This window comes from Spinacia oleracea, chromosome 5 (genome assembly GCF_020520425.1).
Source record: "Spinacia oleracea cultivar Varoflay chromosome 5, BTI_SOV_V1, whole genome shotgun sequence".
Lineage (NCBI taxonomy): Eukaryota > Viridiplantae > Streptophyta > Magnoliopsida > Caryophyllales > Amaranthaceae > Spinacia > Spinacia oleracea.
In genome coordinates, this window is record NC_079491.1 from 40,463,857 (window position 1) to 40,475,702 (window position 11,846).

Consider the following 11,846-nt stretch of genomic DNA (forward strand, 5'->3'; position numbering starts at 1 on the left):
CTCTACATCAGTAGGGTTTTTATGTAATTCATTATGCAAATCTTGCAATGCATGAGCTGTTTCAGTCTCCTTAGCCTCAATATCACCAAACCCCTCCTTGTTAAGTTTTTTCAAAGCAATCTTAACATTTTTCAATTTCTGAACCACCTGATACATAGGGGTGCCAGCTACTGACATATTCCAAGAATGATGTACTATGTCTTTATACTGAGGAGCTTCTTGCCACATGGGGAAGAACTTGAATGGTTTTTTCCCTGCTGCCAAATGGGGATACACAGAGACAATGCCAGGGCAATGATCAAAGTAGCCCTCATTTTTAAAGCATACCTCAGTATTAGGAAATTGAGTGATCCATGCCTGATTAATCAACACTCTGTCCAGTTTAGAGAAAACTCTCCTACTGGCTTGTTTCTTATTATTCCAGGTGAAAAAATTCCCATTTAACTTTGCATCCTCCAAACCTCAAGTATTAACACAGGTCTGGAAATCCTGAATTTCATGTAATCTGACTGCACTACCCACTCTTTCATTTGTGTTAAGAACACAGTTAAAGTCACCCATCAAGATCCAAGCATCATTGATGGAACCAGCAATAGTGCAAAGATCTTTCCAAAGAGCAACTTTATCTTGATGAGAATTGTGAGCATATATAAAGGAGCATTCAAATTTACTCCCATTTTTCAGGCTAATAGCACACTAAATTAACTGACTAGAACAAAAGTAAGGATTCACCTGGAATTCAGATGGACTCCAAGCAAGAATAATCCTACCACCAGGGTGACACACGCTGTTAGAAGTAAAGGACCAACCAGCAAACAAATTAAGGTACAAAGCCCCCAAATTCTTGGTTTTGACCTTTGTTTCAAGGAGGAAAACTAAGCTACACCTATTGGAGTTCAAAAAGGCTTTTACATCTTTTTGTTTGGTGCCCCTATTCACCCCCCTGACATTCCAAAACAACAATATATCCATTAGAATCAGGAGGTATTCCACCTCCATCATCTAATACAGTTGTTTCACTTAAAGTGACATCACCAATGCTACAACCAGTGCCCTGGAAGATCTGAAAAGAGTTTGCCACCACCACTGGACTTTGTCTCTCTTGCCTTACATGTGCAGTTTTGCTGGCTATTATAAAACCTTCATCCCCCTCACTAAGACCTTGACCAGCCTTGTTACTCACAACAGGTTGGGGTTGGGATTGTTCTTTGTTTTGGATTATCTTAGCCACCCAAGTTTTCTTCCCTTTCTTCTTCCTGTAGTCACCAGAAAGATGGCCCAACAGTTTACAGTGTTCACAAACTATAGGTTTCCATTCATAACCCACATTAATTGTTCTCATTGTACCATGTTCATCCTGAAACTTAACACACTCAGGTAAATCCTGAGACAATGAAACCTCAATCTGAACTCTAGCAAATTGCAATTTATCCCTATTGATGGTTGCTTGATCAGCTTGAATGAATTCCCCAATAGAGCTCACTATTTTACCCAGGCTCCTGTTCCCCCAAAATTTAAGGTCAAGATGTTTCAAATGCACCCAAATCGGTACCACCTTGACTTCATCTTTGAAGTCCACAATGTCTTTGTACCAAGGTTTACAGATTACAGGCTTTTTGTCAAAAGTGGGTTTGTTAGCAGCTAAGATTTTATCACGATTTTCCATAGTGAAAAACCTAACCAGAAACACACCATGCTCAATCAAAACAATTTTATCCACCCCTAAATCTTTCCAGATTCTCCTGCAAAAACCCTCAAACACAGATAAAGGGGGGTTTGCGCCCAAAACAGCACAAATTACAGCTGAGTTACAGTAGTCTACTTCATCCTGAATATCGTCCGGTTCTATACACACAACATTATCATTTTCATCCAGTTTATCATCGCAAAGAGGGTTAAAAGTGGGAATGGGGGATACCTGACTCTATTTTCCAGAATTCATCACTGAAAGCCACGACGAGAAATTGCGGTGAGATTCCGACCGTGATTTCAATTCATTGAGGGAGGTTCGAGGTGATAACGCCACATTCTCGTCCACCAAAGTATTCGCATCCTCCATTGATTGAGTTCCATCATGTTGACCCTAAAGTTTTGATGATGACAAAGCAAACTCCTGACAATTGGTTAAGTTATGTTGCATAATAGGTTCCGAGATCCTTAGAGGGATAATGCTAAGTTAAGGAGATCCTGAGTTGGATAAACTAAGCATCGTGGAATATAAGCAAGTAATTGATCCATGTCAGACACTACATTGAAGAAATAATCATTAAGAAAGGCGAGATCCTTAGGCGAGTTCCTAAGGCGAGATCCTCATATATTATGTGGATCCTCGACGTTCCAGAGAAGGAACAAATTGGGAAGTCTTCGAGTGAAGCTTCTAAAGGTGCAACATGAAGACTACAACATATGAGTTTATGTTTTAGGATTTATGTAAGTATTTAATAAAGTTTATAAGTAATTTGGTATGAAAGGGACATAGTATTTTGGTACGTTTTAAATGAAATATGTTAACTGTAATTATAAAAGAGTTTTAACTTGGAAAATCTTTTTAATAAATAAAATGTATTTAATTAATAAATGAAACATAGGATTCTGATATTCTCCTTGTTTCTCAAGTAAAAGTTTTTCCACGTTCCTTGAAACTCTCCCCACGTATTTCTGTTCAACGTACATTTAGTGTTTTGATTTGGTCTCCCTTGTTTCTCTCCAACTATGCCCATGTTACTGAGCAGTAACTGTTAGTGGGTAGTTGAGGAAAACATGGGTACCCAACCCTAAGTGAAACTCTCCTATAAAAGGAGAAGAGTTTTAGCTTTTCAAAACACACAACTGATCTTTGCAAAATATATCTTAAGAGCTTAAACGTTTTAAAAGAGAATCAGTTTTCAAAAGAGTGTCCCTTGAGTTCCTTATTACTTTGAGCTTTATTACGTACTAGAGTTTCATATCAAATTGTATTTTGGGTTTAAGGGTTGAGTGATCCTTAATTGGCTTAGAGTTAAGTCAAAGAGAAACAGAGCGACTTAGAGTTAAGTCAAAGAGAAAAGGAGCGACTTAGAGTTAAGTCAGAGAGAGAAAGAGGAGCACAGTAATCAAAGGGGATTGCTGTGGGGAACTCGTGTTCGAGAGGAACTCGAGTTAAAGAGTGTATTTGTAATAGAGTTATTGCATTAATACAAAAGAGTAGTGAGGTTCTTCTTGATTAGGGTCAAGAAGGTTCCTCCATTTTATATCTTTCTTCGCTCATTATTCTCAGTCTCTTTATTGTTTAAATTCCACAAGAAACTTACCCAAGTTCCCAAGAAACAATTCACCCCCCCTCTTGTCAAGTGTTCCTACTGAACTATCAGTTGGTATCAGAGCAGGATCTCACAAAAAAATACAGGAAACCCTGTTGAGAAAAAGTTCCTGGAAAGTATGAACGCTTACGAGAAACTCGAGGAAGGTTATTCCACTCAAAGACCTCCAATGTTTAACGGAAAATTCTACACCTACTGGAAGAACAGGATGGAGATCTACATCAAGGCATAGAACTATCAAGTCTGGCGAGTCATAGAAGTCGGTGATTTCGAGGTAACAATGACCAATGCTCAAAATGATGTAGTTCCTAAACCCATGTCTGATTTTACTAAGGAAGATTTTGAGAAATTTGAAATCAACGCAATGGCTGTGAAAATCTTGCATTGCGGTCTTGGACCTCATGAACATAACAGAGTTATGGGGTGCAAGAGCGCAAAGCAAATCTGGGATCTCCTTCAAATAACTCATGAAGGAACTAATGAGGTCAAACGTTCAAAAATTGATTTATTAATGTCTAAGTATGAACGTTTTGAAATGCAACCAAGAGAAACAATACAGGAAATGTTTACTCGTTTCACTAATATCACTAATGAACTAGTTTCTCTTAGAAGAAATATTCCCTCTGATGAACAGGTTAGGAAGATCCTAAGGAGCATGCCACAGGATGATAGATGGAGAACCAAGGTCACGGCATTGTTCGAAACAAAGGATTTCACCAAATTCAACATTGAACAATTGGCGGGATCCTTGATGACGCACGAATTACATCTAGGAGCAGCTGTTCCTGAGAATCCCAAGAATCGAGGCCTTGCTCTTAAGGCTGAGGAACAGGAGGACTCGGATCCTGATGAAGAAGAAGCTGCCATGTTGGTCAGAAGAATGAAAAGATTTTACAGGAACTCTAAACCTGGAAATCTAATAGGAAGGAACTCAATGAGAAAACCAAGCGGTTCCAAGCCTGACCAAGGATGTTTCAAGTGCGGAGAATCAGACCATCTAATCAAAGACTGTCCTCAGTGGGAAAATGAAAGAGGGAAAGGCAAGGGAAAGGATCTGTCCAAGGAAAGATTCAACAAATCAACCTTTGCCAAACCCAACTTCAAGAAGGCTATGATCGCAGCTTGGGGAGATGCTACTGACTCGGAAGAAGATGAGGATCAACCAAATGAAGAAACAGCAAACCTTTGTCTTATGGCAAAGATTGATGGAACAACCCAAGATCCATCAAGAGAAGTAAGTTCCTCAACTCTTCAATCTCTGTCTAAAAATAAATTAGTGGAATTATTGATAGAAACTCTAGATAACTTTAAAAAGCTTAGTGTAATAAAGGCTCAAAGTGACAAAGCCTTGGAACTCACCAAGGGACACATGACCTACCTTAATAATGTTAGATCTGATGTACAGGGTAGGTTCTTTGACTTGCTTGATAGAAACACTGCTCTTCAAAACTCCTTTGAGAGAGTCAAAAATGAAAACATTCTACTCAAAGTGGAACTCAGTCAATATAAACTGTTTAATTTAAGCCTAGATCCTAGCAAGTCCACTAAGAATAGCATGGGGGTCTTTAACGTTGATTTGGAAAACTTAAACAGTGAGTTGGTCACAGTAAAGGAACAAAAGGAGAAATTAATCAAGGAACTAGCCTTAGCTAATGCACATAAACAAGCTCCTAGAATCACGCCTAAGTGGATTGAGAAGGCTCAATCTAAGAGAACTGAAGGCCTAGGTTTTTACTATAAAAGGAACAATGGTAAAAAGAAAAATTATGTGGAACTGCCTAGTGTCAAAGTTTGTTCCTTTTGTGGTACTGGTGATCATGTTGTGACTGAGTGTTCCAAAAAGAAGGAACTGTTCAATAAAAACCAGAACATTGTCAAGAAGATATGGATTAAGAAAGTTGATCCTTTAGTAGAAAAGGAACTCGAGGAAACCCGAGTTCCTGTATCTAACAATTGATAATATTGCAGGTCCTAGTGAGGGGGAACAACTCGTGGTATCTTGATAGCGGGTGTTCCAAGCACATGACAGGAGATAAAACTAAATTTCTCTCACTAGAGGCCTACAACGGAGGAACTGTGACCTTTGGAGGCAACAAGAAAGGTGAAATCATCGCCATTGGAAAAGTAGGAAGGTCAAGTTCCCATTCAATTGATTATGTGTTCCTGGTAGAAGGTTTAATGCACAGTCTGCTTAGTATTTCACAATTCTGTGACAAAGGAAACTCGGTAAGCTTTACTTCAGAAAGTTGTCGAATTATTAACAATAACAGTAAGGAAGTTATTTTGGAAGGAACTCGCAAAGGGAACACATATACTGTGGATCTCAACAAAGTTCCAAGGAACAACTTAACTTGTCTTAGTGTTATTGAGGAGGATCCACTTCTATGGCACAAGAGATTCGGACATGCTAGCTTTTCATTGATTGACAAACTGAGATCAAAGGAACTAGTGAGAGGTCTACCTTCCACCAAGTTCCTTAAAGACAAAGTTTGTGAAGCATGTGCCAAAGGAAAGCATGTCAGGAGATCTTTCAAGCCTAAGAAAATGGTCAGCACAACTAAACCATTGGAACTCATCCATATGGATTTGTGTGGACCTATGAGAATTCAAAGTAGAAGTGGAAAACGCTATGTCTTGGTTATTGTTGACGATTTTTCTCGATTTACCTGGGTGATTTTCTTAGCAAGTAAAGATGAAACGTTTAATGAATTTGTTGCTTTTGCTAAGAGAATACAAAGATCCACAGGACGTTAGCTAATACATATAAGGTCAGATCATGGAACTGAATTCGAGAATCACAAGTTTGATGAATACTGCAAGGAACAAGGTATGGATCACAACTTTTCTGCACCTAGGACTCCACAACAAAATGGAGTCGTTGAAAGAAAAAATAGAACCTTGGAAGACATGGCTAGAACCATGTTAATTGCCAGTTCCTTACCAAGGAACTTCTGGGCTTAAGCAGTAAACACAGCTTGCTATATTGTTAATAGAGTAATGATCAGGGCCATTTTAAACAAGACTCCCTATGAGTTATTAAAAGGAAACAAACCCAATATCTCTTACTTTAGAGCCTTTGGGTGTAAATGCTTTGTTCACAACAATGGCAAAAGGAACTTAGGGAAATTCGATGAAAGAAGTGATGAGGCCGTGTTCCTAGGATACGCCTTAAACAGTAAAGCTTACAGAGTTCATAATAAAGGGTCGATGTGTATTGAAGAGAGTGTACATATAATATTTGATGAAGCTAACAATGTTGATGAGATTCAAGAACAGGAAGATTTCGAAATTGGATTAACTCGTTTTACATATTATGATGAGGAAATCTCTCCTGGAAGAAAGCAAAATGGAATAGCAGATCCACAAACACAAGAAACTGCTACTAACCAAGGAGTTCCTGGAAGAAGAACCCCTGATCCTGAGGAACCAGAAAATGTTGATCATGAGGAACCAGAAAATGCAAATCCTGAGGAACCAGAAGATGATGATTCTGAGGAACCAGAAGAAGATCAAGAGACCTCTGATGCAGAGGAACAAGGATCTCAGGAAACAGAAGGAACTGAGGAGACCTTAGATGTTCCAGTGGCACAATTTCAACCTAAGCCCTGGAAACATCAAAGTTCTCACCCAATGGATCTGATTATCAGTGATATTAGGAAAGGAACTCAAACAAGGTCTCAACTAAGGAACTTCTGTGCTTTTCATGCGTTCCTCTCCACAATCGAGCCAAGGAACCACACCGAAGCTTTGGAAGATGCTGATTGGATCACTGCCATGCAAGATGAGTTAAATGAGTTCCAAAGGAACAAGGTATGGCATCTGGAACCCAAGCCAAAGAATCAGAAAGTCATAGGATTAAAGTGGGTGTTCAGGAACAAGCTCGATGAACATACTACAATTATCAGGAACAAGGCAAGGTTAGTAGTCAAGGGCTACAATCAACAGGAAGGTATTGATTTCGAAGAAACCTTTGCTCCTGTTGCTAGATTAGAAGCTATTCGTATTCTAATTGCTTTTGCAGCCTTTATGGGATTCAAGTTGTATCAGATGGACGTCAAATGTGCTTTCATGGTTTTCTTGAGGAAGACGTCTATGTGGAACAACCCCCTGGTTTTGAGAATCCCAAATTTCCGAACCACATCTATAAGCTTCACAAAGCTCTTTATGGGTTAAAGCAAGCTCCTGGATCGTGGTACGAGAGATTATCAAAGTTTCTTTTACAAAATTATTTTAAACGAGGAAGAATTGATAAAACTCTATTTTTAAAATCAAAAGGATCTGACTTATTAGTTGTACAAATTTATGTCGATGATATATTATTTGGTGCTACTAACGAAAATTTGTGCAAGGATTTTGCTAATTTAATGTGCAGTGAGTTTGAAATGAGTATGATGGGGGAACTCAATTTCTTTCTTGGTTTGCAAATCAAACAAACTAAGGAAGGAATTATGATCCACCAACAAAAGTATGTGAAGGAACTCCTCAAAAAGTACGAGCTAGATTCAGTGAAAACAAATCACACTCCTATGGGAACAGCCACAAGACTAGATGAGGATCCCACAGGAAAAAGTGTGAATCAAACGACGTACAGGGGAATGATTGGATCTCTGCTATACCTAACTGCAAGCAGACCAGACATATCATTCAGTGTTGGGTTATGTGCAAGATTTCAATCAAACCCAAAGGAGTCCCACATGACTGCAGTGAAGAGGATATTCAGATACCTCAAAGGAACAGACGATCTATGTCTGTTTTATCCAAGAAGTGGAACTTTCGATTTAAAAGGATATGCGGATGCAGATTATGCAGGTGACTTAGTAAACCGAAAGAGCACATCAGGTATGGTTCAATTCCTAGGATCTTGCATGGTTTCTTGGGGTTCCAAGAAACAGAATACCGTTGCCTTATCCACAGCAGAAGCTGAATATGTAGCAGCTGCTGCATGTTGCTCTCAAATACTGTGGATAAAGCAACAGTTAAGGGATTTTGGGATCATATATGATTGTGTTCCTATTTACTGTGATAACACTAGTGCAATCTGCATTTCTAAGGATCCGGTACATCATTCCCGGGTTAAGCATATTCATATTAGGCATCACTTTCTTAAGGATAATGTTGAAAAAGGTTTAATCAAGTTGGACTTTTGTCAAACTGAGAATCAAATTGCAGATATTATGACTAAACCTTTAAGCAGAGAGAAGCATGAGAAAATGAGAATGGAACTCGGGATGATCAAAATAAGATAAGTAAGCTGACAGATCCTCATGAGGTATGACTTTTTTAGATTTATGCATTACTACTGTATACCATTATAAATACATGTGCGTAAAGCATAACTGAAGTTTACCATCGTTAAGGAACAACTAAAAATTTAGAATTAAAATTGTGTATTTAATTAGTCAGTAATACGAGATACGTGATTCAAAAGTTCCACTAAAATAAAATGATCATGGATATATTTTTTATGTTACAATTTTTTTCCTATCTTTTATTTTTCCACAAATTATTTTTATTTTTCATTTTCTTTTATATATCCATAATTTTCATTTATTCCATTGAATTTTATTTTTTCCAAAATTAAAAGCTAATGGATCACACCTATGGATCTCTCATACTCAAGGCCACCACAAATTCAAATTTCACCACTTCAAAACACAAGGAACCCAAAAAATAAAAATCCCCAAATTCCATCACCAAAAACCCTAGATTTTCAAATTTCAAATTCTGAAACCCTAGCCACCATGAGCGGCGGCCAGCCTCAAGCAACCGCCGGCGGCAGCGAGTCGGCGACCAAACCCAAACCGGCCGACCGACAGACCGACGTCACCACGGCTGCCGAACCACACTCCCTCGCCACGAAAACCTTCTCCACCAACCATGATTCTCTTCTCCACCAACCCAAACCCACCACCGACGGCGGCTCCCAGCAAGCCCCACCGTCCGACAGCACCGTCGACGGCCCAGTTCTCCCCCAGCAACCGCCCGCATCCACCGTCGATCCCCCTCCCACAAACCAACCACCCTGCTGTTCGCCACCCCTATCCGTCGCCCAGACCCGACTGCGATCCCACCCACCCACCCACCCACCCCTGGGTTTCTGTTCGACAAAAAAAAAAAAAAAAAAAAAAAAGAAAAAAAAGAAGAGGAAAACGAAAAAGAAAAGGCGGATTGTTCTAAGGGGGAAGTTACCTCGTTCCGTGTTCCTTCGGTTGAGGATGCACATTTGGTGATTAATCAGATTGGGTGCGACAAATATACTGGGAAATTCGTTGAATGATATGGTGGGTTATGATTTTTTATTAAAGGGATGTCGTTAAAATAAATAAAAAAAAAAAGATTTGAATGGTAGTTGATATATCTTTTGATAATGAGAATAATGATAAGAAGGTGGGAGACTTAATGGAGACAGTAGAAATTGAGACAGGGTGTGGATCGATATGGAGTTGAGAAAGAACCAACCTAAACTTGCTACATACCCAAACCATCTTCCCTGATCCTAGCTTTTGTGTTGCATTATGCTTTTGATTTTTTTTGGAACTCTTTATTTTATTTTATATTCTTTTTGGTATGTAACCCTCTGTTGGGAAACATAACGATTTTTATTCTTTTATTTCTGTGGAACTCATAAACGAACGTATCTCTAAAATCATGACTAGTTATTTATTATGTTTTCTATTCAAATCTAGTACGTTGGAACTTAACTTTGAGGCTAACTTAGTTTGCCAACCGTTGATCGGAGGGCGCTCTAATCGGTATATATTAGTATTGTGTATTTCTACTTTTTGTTAATGCCAACAGGGGAAATGAATGCAAACTTAACTTAAATTGATCACTTGAATCCGTCTCACTACTCTCTTCTCGATGCAAGTTTATAAAATTTTATTTCTCGTTTTTAATTTTATTTTCGTTTATTAAAATTTAATTTCAATTTTCCTTAATTTCATTTCGGAAGCTTAGATTAATTTTTATAAAAATACTTTATTTAATTTATTGCTTTATAGTTACGCTAATTGATTATTGTTGCATTTAGTGAAAGTTTGCTTTTGTTGTCATCACCAAAAAGGGGGAATATTGTTGACCCTAAAGTTTTGATGATGACAAAGCAAACTCCTGACAATTGGTTAAGTTATGTTGCATAATAGGTTCCGAGATCCTTAGAGGGATAATGCTAAGTTAAGGAGATCCCGAGTTGGATAAACTAAGCATCGTGGAATATAAGCAAGTAATTGATCCATGTCAGACACTACATTGAAGAAATAATCATTAAGCAAGGCGAGATCCTTAGGCGAGTTCCTAAGGCGAGATCCTCATATATTATGTGGATCCTCGACGTTCCAGAAAAGGAACAAATTGGGAAGTCTTCGAGTGAAGCTTCTAAAGGTGCAACATGAAAACTACAACATATGAGTTTATGTTTTAGGATTTATGTAAGTATTTAATAAAGTTTATAAGTAAATTGGTATGAAAGGGACATAGTATTTTGGTACGTTTTAAATGAAATATGTTAACTGTAATTATAAAAGAGTTTTAACTTGGAAAATCTTTTTAATAAATAAAATGTATTTAATTAATAAATGAAACATAGGATTCTGATTTATTCTCCTTGTTTCTCAAGTAAAAGTTTTTCCACGTTCCTTGAAACTCTCCCCACGTATTTCTGTTCAACGTACATTTAGTGTTTTGATTTGGTCTCCCTTGTTTCTCTCCAACTATGCCCATGTTACTGAGCAGTAACTGTTAGTGGGTAGTTGAGGAAAACATGGGTACCCAACCCTAAGTGAAACTCTCCTATAAAAGGAGAAGAGTTTTAGCTTTTCAAAACACACAACTGATCTTTGCAAAATATATCTTAAGAGCTTAAACGTTTTAAAAGAGAATCAGTTTTCAAAAGAGTGTCCCTTGAGTTCCTTATTACTTTGAGCTTTATTACGTACTAGAGTTTTATATCAAATTGTATTTTGGGTTTAAGGGTTGAGTGATCCTTAATTGACTTAGAGTTAAGTCAAAGAGAAACAGAGCGACTTAGAGTTAAGTCAAAGAGAAAAGGAGCGACTTAGAGTTAAGTCAGAGAGAGAAAGAGGAGCACAGTAATCAAAGGGGATTGCTGTGGGAAACTCGTGTTCGAGAGGAACTCGAGTTAAAGAGTGTAATTGTAATAGAGTTATTGCATTAATACAAAAGAGTAGTGAGGTTCTTCTTGATTAGGGTCAAGAAGGTTCCTCCATTTTATATCTTTCTTCGCTCATTATTCCCAGTCTCTTTATTGTTTAAATTCCGCAAGAAACTTACCCAAGTTCCCAAGAAACAATTCACCCCCCCTCTTGTCAAGTGTTCCTACTGAACTATCACATCATCTTCCGAATCAATCTCTAGAGCCATAACCCCAAGAACTTCATCCATTGATTTCGTCTTCTTTGCTTGTGAATCCGAGACAGGTCCCGAAGGTTTCTTGCCGTTCTTCCGAGCTTTTAATTTGCCAGCTATGGCGCCGGCTCATGATAAGGAAGAGGGTCTTATCCTACGCCGAAAGCAAACTTGGCTTAGAAA